Consider the following 15,251-nt stretch of genomic DNA (forward strand, 5'->3'; position numbering starts at 1 on the left):
GTTCCTGTGAAAAATACCGTTGGTAGCTTGATAGGGATTGCATTGAATGTATAGATTGCTTTGGGTAGAATGCCATTTTGACAATATTGAATTCTTTCCAATCCATGTAACGACGGTATGTTTCTCCCATTGTTTGTGTCCTCTTTTGATTTCTTCATCAGTGGTTTTATTAGTTTCTATGTACTATGGTTTTGTTTCTGTTAGGTAGATATACTCCTAAGTATTTTATTCTTTTTTGTTGAAATGGTGAACTGGTATTGTTTCCTTAATTGTCTCTTTTGTTTTTCATTGTTATGTATATAGGAATGCAAGGGATTCTGTGGTGTTAATTTTATATCCTGCAACTTAACTATATTCGTTGATTAGCTCTAGCAATTTTCTGGTAGAGTCTTTAGGGTTTTCTATGTAGAGGATCATGTCATCTGCAAACAGTGAGAGTTTCACTTCTTCTTTTCCTATCTGGATTCCTTTTACTTCTTTTTCTGCTCTGATTGCTGTGGCCTAAACTTCCAACACTATGTTGAACAGTAGTGGTGAGAGTGGGCACCCTTGTCTTGTTCCTGATTTCAGGGGAAATGCTTTCAATTTTTCACCATTGAGGGTGATGCTTGCTGTGGGTTTGTCATATATAGCTTTTATTATGTTGAGGTATGTTCCTTCTATTCCTGCTTTTTGGAGAGTTTTAATCATAAATGAGTGTTGAATTTTGTCAAGGGCTTTCTCTGCATCTATTGAGATAATCATATGGTTTTTATCTTTCAATTTGTTAATGTGGTGTATTACATTGATTGATTTGCGGATATTAAAGAATCCTTGCATTCCTGGGATAAAGCCCACTTGGTCATGGTGTATGATTTTTTTAATATGTTTTTGGATTCTGTTTGCTAAAATTTTGTTAAGGATTTTTGCATCTATGTTCATCAGTGATATTGGCCTGTAGTTTTCTTTTTTTGTTGCATCTTTGTCTGGTTTTGGAATTAGGGTGATGGTGGCCTCATAGAATGAGTTTGGAAGTTTACCTTCTTCTGCAATTTTCTGGAAGAGTTTGAGTAAGGTAGGTGTTAGCTCTTCTCTAAATTTTTGGTAGAATTCAGCTGTGAAGCCAATCCTGGTCCTGGGTTTTTTGTTTGCTGGGAAATTTTTTGATTACAGTTTCGATTTCTTGCCGTGGATGGGTTCTGTTAGATCTTCTATTTCTTCCTGGTTCAGTTTTGGAAGTTCTAACTTTTCTAAGAAGAGTTTTGTCCATTTCATCCAAGTTGTCCATTTTATATTGGCATAGAGCTGCCTGGTAGTAGTCTCTTATGAATCCTTTGGATTTCAGCTGTTTCTGTTGTGATCTCTTCCATTTTCATTTCTAATTTGTTAGTTGGGTTCTTCTCCCTTTGTTTCTTAATGAGTCTTGCTAACGGTTTGTCAATTTTGTTTATTTTTTCAAAAACCAGCTTTTAGCTTTGTTGATTTTTGCTATGGTCTCTTTAGTTTCTTTTGCATTTATTTCTGCCCTAATTTTTAAGATTTCTTTCCTTCTGCTAACCCTGGGGTTCTTCATTTCTTCCTTCTCTAATTGCTTTAGGTGTAGAGTTAGGTCATTTATTTGGCTTTTTTCTTGTTTCTTGATGTAAGCCTGTAATGCTATGAACCTTCCCCTTAGCACTGCTTTTACAGTGTCCCATAGGTTTTGGGTTGTTGTGTTTTCATTTTCATTCATTTCTATACATATTTTGATTTCTTTTTTGATTTCTTCTATGATTTGTTGGTTATTCAGAAGCGTGTTCTTTAGCCTCCAGGTGTTTGAATTTTTAACAATTTTTTTCCTGTAATTGAGATCTAATCTTACTGCACTGTGGTCAGAAAAGATGACTGGAATGATTTCAATTTTTTTGAATTTTCCAAGACTAGATTTATGGCCCAGGATGTGATCTATTCTGGAGAAGGTTCCGTGTGCACTTGAGAAAAAGGTGAAGTTGCTTGTTTTGGGGTGAAATGTCCTATAGATATCAATTAGGTCTAGCTGGTCCATTGTGTCATTTAAAGTTTGTGTTTCCTTGTTAATTTTCTGTTTAGTTGATCTATCCATAGTTGTGAGTGGGGTATTAAAGTCTCCCGCTATTATTGTGTTACTATTAATTGACTCACTGCTTTTTAAAAATGTCTGTCTGTCTATATATCTATTGAGAGAGGAACAATGATCCTTATAATGCAACGTCATAGTAGCCATGTGATTTACATGAAATAAATACAGATAAAGAAGTAGGATAGGTGACAACAAATAAAGAGACAAAACAACACTTTTTTTCCCTTCTTAAAGAAAGGGATCTCCATTTTGAAATGTTAACCAAAAAATGTGTGTGGTGGTAATTAAAGCCCACTGTTGATAAATAGATTATAAAAGAGTATTTACAAACTCTAAACTGAACTAGGAAAGATTATATCCTGTGGCACCAGTAATAATAATAGATGTGTATATATGTGTTGGTTGCTCAGTCGTGTGTAACTCTATGAGATCCCATGGACTATAGCAGGCCAGGCTCCTTTCTTCATGGAATTCTCCAGTCAAGAATGCTGGAGTGTATAGCCATTCCCCTCCTCCAGGGGATCTTCCCAACTCAGGGATTGAACCCAGGTCTCCAGTATTGCAGGCGGACTCTTTACTGTCTGAGCCATCAGGGAAGCCCCATAATAAGACATAGTCAAACAATTTAATATATTATCTTGTGCTCTAGCCATGTAAACACAACGGTCAGAAATCCTGCCACAAGGAGCATGACTGACTGATGACTCCAATTACTGCTCCTCCAGATTCCCAACTATGTTCATATTAAGGCCACTCAAGGTCCAGCGGTGAAAAGGACATCATACTAAGTAGAATACAGATAGTTCCTGGCACAAGCAGACAGCTCAATTGGTGCTCAATTGTACCATTCACTGGCAATGACCTAGGAAAATATCCTGGTGGAGGGTCAATGCTTTTTCCATTTGAGATGTTTCAGGCATTTGAAAGCCATGTGAGAGGAGGGCACTGGGCAATGCAGTGGGCAATGCCTATAATAATAACCAAACTTGGCTGGTGATTACCGTGTTGTATTGTTTCTCTGTAGAGAGATGAGAGACAGAAGGCCATTAATAAGCAGTTCGTGTCTAAAACAAGAGCCTCTTTGGTAGCTTACAAAGAAAACGTTACCTCCTCTGGTAGAAGAGGCCTTCCCTGGTAGCCCAGATGGTAAAGAATTTGCCTGCAATGCAGGAGACCTGGGTTCGAGCCCTGGGTCGGGAAGATCCCCTGGCGAAGGGAATGTTAACCTACTCCAGTACTTGTGCCTGCAGAATTCCATGGACAGAGGAGCCTGGCGGGCTACAGTTCATGGGGTCTCAAAGAATTGGAAACAACTGAGCGACCTACATGTTTACTTTCACTGGTAGAAGAGCAGACATTTCTGAATAGCAAACTGAAGATTTGATCAAGTGACAAAGCAAAGATATTTGAATCCTCAGCCTAGGTGGATCTGCAGTGCCAAGGGTAGGGTCCTGGTTGAGAAAGCCTAGAACCCTGAAACAAGGGATGGGAATATTTGGGTGGTTGTCCCTAAGGCAGTTGGCTCTGTAGAACCCACAGGGCTTATAGATGGGGTCTGCCCTTTTCTAGTATGAGCTAGTATTTCTCCTCCACTGGAAGAGGCTGCAGAACTCTCTGCAAAGCAGCAGTTTCTTCTACAACTGCTACCTCCATCTGCTCTCCAGATAGCTAGGAAAGTAATTGGGTTAAATCCCAGCATCAGCCTGCTGAGGTATTAAGCCTGGGAAGGGAAGGAAAAAGCCATATGCCAAAGGAGAGGGTAATAATTAGGTACTATACACTGGAAGTATACAGGTGAGTACCATTGGGATTGAATTTTGAGGGAACTTGCTCAACAAATTCTGAATGTAAGATGGGATAAGCAACAATTGATTTGAGGCAATTTCTCAGAGTATTGCATGGGCAGCGATCACAGGGGATTAAACAAAGTCATTGTTAAGGAAGTTATCTGAAACCTGGATAAAGAAAGGCCAAAGTGGAGATGACTGAGTTGCCTGCCCTGTCATATAGAAGAAAAGAATAAAGTAACATGGGCATGCTGGTGTGAATAAACAGTGAAATCAGAAGGCACAGTAGAAGATTGTGTCCGTGGGAGAATACTGAAGACACACCACTTACCAAGACCATTAGGATTCTGGAGGAAGAGAATCATATACCTTTTGAGAAACAGTTCCTGATATGTGTCTTCCCTGGTGGCTCTGTGGTAAGAACATGCCTGGTGATGCAGGAGACATGAGTTCGATCCCTGGGTCAGGAAGTTCTCCTGGAGAAGGAAATGGCAACCTACTCCAGTATTCTTGCCTGGGAAAACCCATGGAAAAAGGAACCTGGGGTCCTACAGTCCATGGGGTCTCAGAAAAGCTGGACATGACTTAGTGACTAAACAACAAAGAACAACAATACTGATATGTAAATTTGATGCAAGAAGAGATAAAATTGATGACCATGAGATTATCCATCATAAGTGGGGTCTGATAGAAGCCTCCTCCCCACATCATGAAATTGGATAGTTCCAGCTGCAATTTTTCATAAGATGGAAATGTACAGCTCCAATTGAGCCCAAGGAAGACCAGAGAGCATGAGTAAACTACCTAAATAGGTATACAGGCACCCATATCACCTGACACAGATGGACCAAAACCCCTGCCCCAACTCATATCCTTGGTCAAACTTAGTTTAGAATAAGTTGGACTAGTACAAGGAAAAAATGGACAGTGGCTGCATTAAAGCCTCCTTCAAATGTGGTCTTGAAAGACTGGAGATGAAAATCTCTCCTAAGGACAGAGCCACAAACAGTACACCTGGTCATTCGTTTTCCATGGAATAAGTAACTCTGTATGAGAATGCTAACAGATTTCTGGTTAGTATAATGGCCTGACTGAATGGTCAGAGACCTTCTAAGAGAGAAGACTACATGAACAGAGATAAGAAGTTCTGCTGTAGAGACATATGGGTGAACCGATGGGACTGGGCACTAAGTTATCAACATCTACCAGAAAGCATCGACCCCTGAAAACACACCGGGCAACCACAGATAACCATGTCATCAATATCCTAGATCACTGATGTTGGTTGGCATTTGTTGTTGGTCACATTTGAACCAACACTATTGGCACATGTAAGTGATAGCCATGTTAGCAGAGCCTGGAGCTGTGTGTAAAGTCAACAGTAAGGACCTTTCTTAACAAAATAAATCTGGTTACTGATTCCCCTGGATATTCTACCTGTTATTAACAGAGACCAATGCTGACCCTCCAATAGGGCAACATTCCTGAAGGAAACCAACTAACAACTTGGCACAAATAGCCTACACGGTGCTTCTTTCATCCCAGAAAGGCCGATGGTTAATCTTAACAGAAACAGATAAGTACTCTATGTACATGGTTTCCTTTCCTGTCCACAAAGCCTCAGCTAATACTAACAGCTAGGATATACAGAATGCCTTGTTCACAGACATAGAATTCACAAAGCACAGCATCCAGTTAAGGGGCCCACTTTACAGAAAAGGAGATGTGGGAGTTGGCCATCATAGGATCACATCCATTGTAGGGTCCTCTGTTTAGACTACATACTACACAACCCAGTAGCAGCAAACTTCCTAGGGCTCTGTAACGGGAACCAAGGAGTCAAATCATGGATATTTCACCTCTAGAAGTTTTATTTGGATTTTTATTCTCTATCATTCTTCAACATGTTTACAATTTTCCTTACCTTCTTGAGTATAAATGATACTATTATTATAAATGATACTATTATAACTGTTTCAATGTTCTCTGATTTTACATTTCTAGAAATTTATTTTTGTTGCTCTTTTTAAACAAAAAGTATCACTTAAAAAATTTTTTTTACAGTTTCTGTTTCCCTGCCAATTTTTTTTTTTACTTTGCTTTTATCTACATGTTTGTTTTTATCTACATGTTTTTATCTACATGCTTGTTTTTACAGTCTTTGCCTGATAATTTCAATATCTCTAATTGTGGTGGTTAATTTTGTGTCAGCTTGCCTGGGCTAAAGGATGTCCAGATAGCTGGTAAAACATTATTTCTGGGTGTGTCTGTGAGGGTGTTTCGGAAGAGATTAGAATTTGAATTGCTAATCAAGCAAAGCAGATGGTCCTCCCCAACATGAGTGGGCATCCTTCAATCTGTTGAGGGCTTGAATAGAACAGAAAGGTGGAGGAAAGACAAATCTGCTCCCTCTTTGAGCTGAGGCTTCTTTCGTCTGTTCTCAGACGCTGGTGCTCCTGGTTCTTGGGCTTTCAGACTCAGACTGGGATTTATACCATCAGCCCCCTATTCTCAGACCTCAGACTTCAACTGAAATACACCTCTGGCTTTCCTGATTTTCCAACTTGCAGATGGCAGACTGTGGGACTTCTCAGCTCCATAACCACGTGAGCCAATTCCTATAACAAGTCTCCTCTTATATATGAGAGGAGAGAACCTAATGGTTCTGTTTCTCTAGAGACCGCAGATATGCTAATCTCTATATTTCTGTTGTCTATCTTATGTTTCTTTCTCACGTCGTCTTATCTCCTCATATACTAATTATTTTAAAGTAGCCACTGGAAGCTATATTTGAAAATTTATTTGTAGAAATAATTTTATTTCTAAGATGATAATGTTTTCCTCCAGGGAATAGTTCTCATTTCCTTCATGAAATATTTTCATTTGGTGCTTGGTGGCACTAGCAGTCCAGAACCATCTCAATACAAATCTAAATATTAAGGTTTATAGATCACTTGAAAGATGTGAATCTTGACCGCATACCATTCTAGGGCCTGCTTATCCCCAGTCCATACTTGCTCTCACTGGATAGCACTCAGGACCAGACAGAGGACATTTCTCAGAATCTGCACCACTGGTGAGTCCCAGATATTGAGTTTTGCTTCTCTATACCTGTGAGGTCCCCAGAAGCACAACGCAGTGTCTCAACTGTCTCTTATGCATAGACAAGTGACCCCAGAGCAAAAACTGCCAAGTGTATTTTCTTTTTACCTCTCCAGGTCTTTTTATCTCTCTGGTCTGGTCATACTGATGTATTGTAGAAAATGTTCTAATCTTTCCCCCAAAATGTTTAGATGATTTCAGTTGCAAGTTTGGTCAGAATTATTTAAGCTAACATATCCTCCAACCTATGATTCTTTAATTCTAGTGAACCAGATCATGTCAGTAACATTTGAAAGAAAGGGGGATGTGTGGTTTAAGATGAGACAGGCACGATATCAATTTAAAATTGAAGAGCTATCACAGGAAAAAGAATCCATACTTCTTTTAAGTGGCTTCAGAAGCTAGTACATAGAAAACCATACTACATTTCAAGAAAATAATTTAAAACAAAACATGTTAATGATTAGACTGTCATACTGGGAAACTTTGCTATAAGAGCTATTGAGATACCTAGCCTTGGATAAATCCAGGTAATTAAACACTGATTTGTCCAAGATGCATATGTAGGATATGAAATGGACTAGTTGACCTCTAGAATCCCAAAGAAGTGAGATTTCAGGACTCTTTAATTACAAGAGTAAATGGAGAGGACCTCTGAGTTATGTCGGTAGCTTAAAATTATTTTACAGGGAATAACTAATCCTACGATCAGATTTCAGGAAGGTAACTTAGAAAGACTCACTTCTTGTACAATCTCTCTGATTGAAATGTGTCACAGGCAGAGTTCTAGAAATGAAAGGTATTCTTTCTCTGCTCTGTGAACATTAATTTTCATGTGTATTTGTTATAGTTCACAACCTGAGATAATGCCCTGTAAATAGGGAGTAGCTATTAGCACATTAATTAGGATTCCCTTTATAGTCCTATTGAGAAATATAATTATTTGTTAGATTAAATCCTTTGCCTTGAGAATTCCAATTTTCATGTTGAGTAAGAGACCCTGTTATAACTGCAGACTACAATTCATACAAGAACACATTTTCACATACCTTCTGTCTCTCTTACTTAAAGGCAAAATGACTGTAAAGAGTGAAAGAAACTTTGGGTTGGCAATAGTAGTATAAACAGGACCCAAGTTAACCAATTTTCTGAGAGCTATTATTTAATCTGTAAGTGCTAGAAAGAACACCATCTTACTTCCTTTACAAGTCTATACAAGCCAGGGCTTATCCTCTACTATTTTGGTTCTCTCAAATGCTGATAGCAGAAGTCGGGGAAATGCTGTTAGCAGAAATTGGTGAAATAAAAGTTATTTCCTAAATTCAAATCTACATGATGAAATATCATGCCTTGTAGTTATCTTAATGGGCAAGGTCATCCAGAGAGAATTCTTACATCTTTATTCAATCCATGCTTCTGTTGACATGTGTTGACTTTATATCACTCTATACTTTTAAGAGAATAAGCTGCTGTGAGTTTATTTCCCTTGGGCAGCTTTACCTAGCTAATCAGAGAAGAATGTTTCACGTTGTCATTCAGCTTCCCAAGAATGCAGCTGCACTTAATAGAAGTCCAAGGATTTGTGTAGTGCATTTTTCTGGATGAAGTAAATTTTTCTTGAGCGGTAAAGCATTGCTAGTTCTGTCCAGTTCTACTGATGTGCTACTCACTAGCAGAGCTGCAAAATACATCACTGCCCAGTTCTCATCTTCTTTCCTTTTTGTTGTTTTGTTTTTGTAGCAAGAGACCTCCCAGGTGCTAGGGATATGGTTTTGCCCCTGTACAACCAGAAGAATAAATTGTCTGGATGGCTGACTATAACAATAATAGCTTAAAAAATCAGTTTAGTAGATATAATGACAAATAATGGAAAGAGGTAGAAAAGAAAGATACAAGGAAAAGAATTTTAAACATCACAGACACACTAAAGCCCTTATAGCCAATGGCTCTCTAAGGAAGGGGAAAGAAAGACTACCATTTGCTATTATTTACAGTTTTATTTTCTATTAGACATTATAGCAGAAGTTTAAGAATATCATCTTTTTATCTTTGGACCATTTTTTTTTTTCAAGTTGAGTGATAATATCCCCACCTTATAGAGAAAGAAACTGAGACCAAGAGAGATTAAATGTTGTCGCAAAGTCACACAATCAGATGACAGGGAGGCTGTCTGAGCCCAGCTCCCATGTATTCAAAATCTATCCATTAACTCCTGCTTCAGTTCCTCCTCATATTTCATTCTACACAAGCACCAGTGAATTAAGAGACACAATGAGAATCTAACCTTCAACAACAAATAAAAACACTTGAATCTTATTTGTCAACTGCGTGGTTGAGATTGTAATGAGACTTCTAATAGGGGAAATTACCATAAGAAACAAGTTACAAACACATGTATCATGTAGGCGAAACTAAGGGTAAGCACTAACAATGCTGTAGTTTTGTTTTTCTTTAAATTGGAGTATAATTCCTTTACAATGTTGTGTTTCTGTTATTTTTTTGCTGCAAATTGGGTCTCTTTTAGAGATGTGGATTTGTAGAGTCTGTCATGCAGTGTGAAGTATAAGTCAGAAAGAGAAAACCAAATATTGTATATTAATGTGTATATGTGGAATCTAGAAAAATGGTATGAATGAACCTAAGTGCTGTAATTTTAAGAGTTATTGTCTCACAGGCCTCTAATTGTTACCCTTCTCAGTGGAAATTTGCCAGTTAGATTTCCAAGCATCTTATTTCTTCTTAGGTTTAGAGAATTTGCCATCTTATTAATGTTGTAGAAGGCGACTGTCTCTCACCATAGAAGCTGCAAAAAGTAGATACTATGCTGCCAGTTTTCCTTGTAGCTAGTGCTTGAAAACTAGACTATGGCTTAGATATTGGTACATCCTGATAGAATTTATTTTTTCCAGCTTTATTGAGATATAATTGATATAATATTTTGTAAGTTTAAGGTGTACAATGTGATGATTTGAAACATGTAAATAATGTGAAATGATTACCATAATTAGGTTAGTTAATATTTCCATCATCTCACATAACTACTTATAAGTGTAGTGAGAACATTTAAGATCTACTCTCTTAGCAACTTTCAAGTATATAAAGCAGTATTAACCATAGTCTCCATGTTTTACATTAGATCCCCAGAACTTATTTATGCTATAACTAACTGGAAGTTTGCACTCTTTAACCAATTTCTGTTTCGTCCCCCCCCACCCCCCTCCAGCCCTGACAACAACCATTCTCCTCTGTTTCTAGGAGTTCAGCTTTTTTTAGCTTTCATGTGAAATTGAAATCATATAATCAGTTTCTATCTGGCTTTTTTCACCTAGCATAATGCCCTAAAGATCCATCCATTTTGTCACAAATGACAGTATTTCCTTCTTTCTCATGCCTGAATAAAATTATATATAATAATACTAAATCTACAGCTAGCTAGCTAGCTAACTATATTACATCTTCTTTACCAATTCACTCATAGGGAGATGCTTAGGTTGTTTCATATCTTTGTTATTGTGAATACACTGCAATGAACATGGGGGAACATAGATCTTTTTGAGATTCCAGTTGTATTTCTAGGATATATACCTAGAAATGCAAATATTGAATCATATGGAAATTCTATTTTTAATTTTCTGAGAAGTCTCCATACTATTTTCCATAGTGGCTTCAGCAATTTACATTCCCACCAAAAATGCACAGGTTTCTCTTTTTTAAAGGTTCTTGCCAGCATTTAGCTATTGTCTTATTAATGACTCATTCTAACAGATGTGAGGTGATACATCATCATGGTTTAAATTTACATTTTTCATATTAAAAAAAAGGTGACCATCTTTTCATGTGTCTTGGTCATCTATACATCTTGGAAAAAAATATCTGTTCAGGCCTTCTACCCATTTTCTAATCAGATTCTTTTTTTTTTTTTTTTGCATTGAGTTACATGAGTTCCCTATATTTTTTGGATATTAACTCCTTACAGATAAATGGTTTGCAAATACTTCCTCCTATTCCATAGACTGCCTGTTCACTTAGCTGGTCATTTCCTTTGCTGTGCAGAAGGAACCTTTTCAGTTTTATATAGCCCGACTTATTTTTTGTTGTTGTTGTTGCTTATCCTTTTGGTGTCAATCCCCCCACCCAAAAAAATTATTGCCAACTCCAGTGTCAGGGAGTCTTCCCCTATCTTTTCTTCTAGGAATTTTACAGTTTCAGGTTTATGTTAAATTTTTTAATCAATTTCTAGTAATTTGTAAGTAATATTAAGATAGAAAGTGAAAGTGAAGTTGCTCAGTCGTGTCCGACTCTTTGTGACCCTGTGGACTGTAGCCTACCAAGCTCCTCCGTCCAGGGGATTCTCCAGGCAAGAATACTGGAGTGGGTTGCCATTTCCTTCTTCAGGGGATCTTCCTGACCCAGGGATCGAACCCAGGTTTCCCGCATTGGAGGCAGATGCTTTAACCTCTGAGCCACCAGGGAAGCCCCATTTTAAGATAGAGGTCCAGTTTAATTATTTTGCAAATGGATATCTATTTTTTCCAACACTGTTTATTGACTATCCTTTCATCATTATATATTCTTGACTCCCTTGTTCAATATTAGATCACATATGTGAAAGTTTATTTCTGGGCACTCAGATTGGGTCCAATGTTCTATATGACTTTTTCTGTGCCAGTATCATACTGCCTTGATTACTATAGCTTTGTAACAGGGTGGTGTCATATGCTTATCTGAGGGTATTGACGTTTCTCCCAGCAATCTTGATTCCAGCTTGTGCTTCATCCAGTTCAGCATTTATCATGATGTACTCTGCATATACATTAAATAAGCAGGGTGACAATATACAGCCTTGACACACTCCTGTCCTAATTTGGAACCAGTCTGTTGTTCCATGTCCAGTTCTAACTGTTGCTTCTTGACCTGCATACAGATTTCTCAGGAGGCAGGTAAGGTGGTCTGGTATTCCTCTCTCTTGAAGAATTTTCCATAGTTTATTGTGATCCACACAGTCAAAGGCTTTGGTGTAGTCAATAAAGCAGAAATAGATGATTTTCTGGAACTCTCTTGCTTTTTCAATGATTCAACAGATGCTGGCAATTTGATCTCTGGTTCCTCTGCCATTTCTAAATCCAACTTGAACACCTGGAAATTCACAGTTCACGTACTGTTGATGCCTGGCTTGGAAAATTTTGAGCGTTACTTTGCTAGCATGTCAGATGAGTGCAATTGTGCAGTAGTTTGAACATTCTTCAGCATTGCCTTTCTTTGGGATTGGAATCAAAACTGACCTTTTTCAGTCCTGTGGCCACTGTTGTTTTCCAAATTTGCTGCAATACTGAGTGCAGTACTTTCACAGCATCATCTTTTAGGATTTGAAATAGCTCAATTGGAATTCCATCACCTTCACTAGCTTTGTTTGTAGTGATGCTTCCTAAGGCTACTTGACTTCTCACTCCAAGATGTCTGGCTCTTGGTGAGTGATCACACCATCATGGTTATCTGGGTCATGAAGATCTTTTTTGTATAGTTCTTCTGTGCATTCTTGCCACCTCTTCTTAATCTCCTCTGCTTCTGTTATGTTCAACTGTTTCTGTCTTTATTGTGGTCATCTTTGCATGAAATGTTCCCTTGGTATCTCTAATTTTCTTAAAGAGATTTCTAGTCTTTCCCATTCTATTGTTTTCCTCTATTTCTTTGCATTGATCACTGAGGATCAGATGACCATTATATATACTACTGTGGGCAAGAATCCCTTAGAAGAAATGGAGTAGCCATTATATTAAAAAAAAGAGTCTGAAATGCAGTACTTAGATACAATCTCAAAAACGACAGAATGATCTCTGTTCGTTTTCAAGGCAAACCATTCAATATCACAGTAATCCAAGTCTATGCCCTGAGCAGTAATGCTGAAGAAGCTGAAGTTGAACAGTTCTATGAAGACCTACAAGACCTTCTAAAACTAACACCCAAAAGAGATGTTCTTTTCATTATAGGGGACTGGAATACAAAAGTAGGAAGTCAAGAGATACCTGGAGTAACAGGCAAAGTTGGCCTTGGAGTACAAAATGAAGCAGGGCAAAGTCTAACAGAGTTTTGCCAAGAGAATGCACTGGTCATAGCAAACACCCTCTTCCAATAACACAAGAGAAGACTCTACACATGGACATCACCAGATGGTCAATACTGAAATCAGACTGATTATATTCTTTGCAACCAAAGATGGAAAAGCTCTATCAGTCAGCAAAAACAAGACCGGGAGCTGACTGTGGCTCAGATCATGAACCCCTTATTGCCAAATTCAGACTTAAACTGACAAAAGTGGGGAAAACCACTAGACCATTCATTAGGTATGACCTCAATCAAATCCCTTACAATTATACAGTGGACATGACAAATAGATTCAAGGGATTAGATCTGATAGACAGAGTGCCTGAAGAACTATGGATGGAGGTTTGTGACATTGTATAGGGTGCAGTGATCAAAACCATCCCCAAGAAAAAGAAATTAAAAAAAGCAAAATGGTTGCCTGAGGAGGCCTTACAAATAGCTGAGAAAAGAAAAGATGAGAATGGCAAAGGAGAAAAAGAAAGATATACCCATTTGAATGCAGAGTTCCAAAGAATAGCAAGGATAGATAAGAAAGCCTTCCTCAGTGATCAATGCAAAGAGCCTTCAGGGAAACCCACGAATACTCGTGTAGGTAGCTTATCCCTATTCCAGGGGATCTTCCAGACTGAGGAATCAAACCAGGGTCTACTTGAATTGCAGGCAGATTCTTTACCTACTGAGCTACCAGGAAAGCCCATGAACATGATATATCCTCCCATTTATTTGTGCCTTCTTCAATTTCTCCCATCAAAGTCTTATAGCTTTCTGTATGTACTGATAAGATCTTAAATATAGAATTATTTTTAGCTGTTGTGGCTGGGTAGAGACATCAATGCCTGGGGCAGTTGCATTGTACAGATGAGCATTGTCTGTAGTGACATTCACATAAAATAGCACAGAGGCTTATGTCAAGTGATCTATGTAAGAGACGCCATGGTCTCATTGGATTGGCTCTTTGGTGTGTCTTGTGACTGCTGCTTACCCTCCTTTTATTTCTGCCTGTTTCCCAAGTCTAGTTCTCCAGTGTTCCCAATGATCCTGCTGCTGCTGCTGCTAAGTTGCGTCAGTTGTGTCCGACTCTGTGCGACCCCACAGATGGCAGCCCACCAGGCTCCTCTGTCCCTGGGATTCTCCAGGCAAGAATACTGGAGTGGGTTGCTATTTCCTTCTTCACCCAATGATCCTATGAGCTACTTAATATTAGACCAATAAATTCATTTTGGTTTTAAGTCAGTTATATTTATAGTACCAGGAACAAACAATACCAACATTATTACCAGCAGATTTTGAAGCATGTCAAATTCCTACTATAAGATATAGTTTGTATTTCATTATGTCAGGAACTCCTGATTACCAACCAATACCTTAATTAGAAACGGCAATGTATGCCTCATTATATATGAAGGAATGGACATCTTAAATTACCTAGAAGAATCCAGCAGGTTAGTAGTGGGACAGTCCCTAAGAGAAATGTGAATACTGTCTGGGGAAGAGAGATCAAGGTGACTGGTTCAAGGAAGGAGGGATAACCCCAAGAAGTTCTTTATTTTAGTCATAGTTCACCTTTATAGGACAACTATGTGTTTATATTGCAAGCCCTCAATTCTGAAATATTGTGCTCTTATCATAAGAAATACATTTTGGGAGGAGAAAGGAATTATCATCATATTATCAATGTCATCATCATTTATTGAACTTTTGTTAGGTGACTCTCCCAAAATTCATTATGCTATTTAATGGTAAAAATGATTTTTGAGGAACTAATATATTACCTCAATTTTACAGACACTGAGACTTAGAAAGGTCAAAACTTACACAAGTTACTCAGTCAGTAAAGAGCAAGCTGGTTTTGAACACAGGCAGTATAGAAAAGATGAAAGGAATATATTTTTTAATATATAACAGGGAACTTCCTCTCCAGAAACCCTGTATACAAGTCTTCTCATTCCCCAATGTCTTCTCTAAGATAAGGTCAGAAACAGAACCATACCTGTTTATCCATGTTTCTCAAACAGATGATACCACTTAGATACCTTAATCTAAGATGCTCATTTCCTCCTTTTTAATTTGCTTAAACACTTATTTCACCATTTTTAGCTTTCTTAGTCCTAGTCCACATTGTTGAACCAATTGCACTTAAAGATTAAATTCACGATTACAAGAGATATGCTCATTAAACAATA

General features: G+C 38.0%; 1 long non-coding RNA gene across 1 annotated transcript in view; it reads left to right on the forward strand.

Annotated features, from left to right (window-relative positions):
• The first annotated feature begins 6,326 nt into the window (after positions 1–6,326).
• LOC122444152 overlaps positions 6,327–15,251 on the forward strand; it is a 125,960-nt gene continuing 117,035 nt past the window's right edge. Inside the window, exons 1-2 of the long non-coding RNA XR_006270179.1 lie at positions 6,327–6,470; positions 6,855–6,940. This is a non-coding gene — a long non-coding RNA (uncharacterized LOC122444152). The remainder of the gene's footprint in view (positions 6,471–6,854; positions 6,941–15,251) is intronic.

The sequence above is a fragment of the Cervus canadensis genome, chromosome 6 (genome assembly GCF_019320065.1).
Source record: "Cervus canadensis isolate Bull #8, Minnesota chromosome 6, ASM1932006v1, whole genome shotgun sequence".
In the NCBI taxonomy this organism is placed as follows: domain Eukaryota; kingdom Metazoa; phylum Chordata; class Mammalia; order Artiodactyla; family Cervidae; genus Cervus; species Cervus canadensis.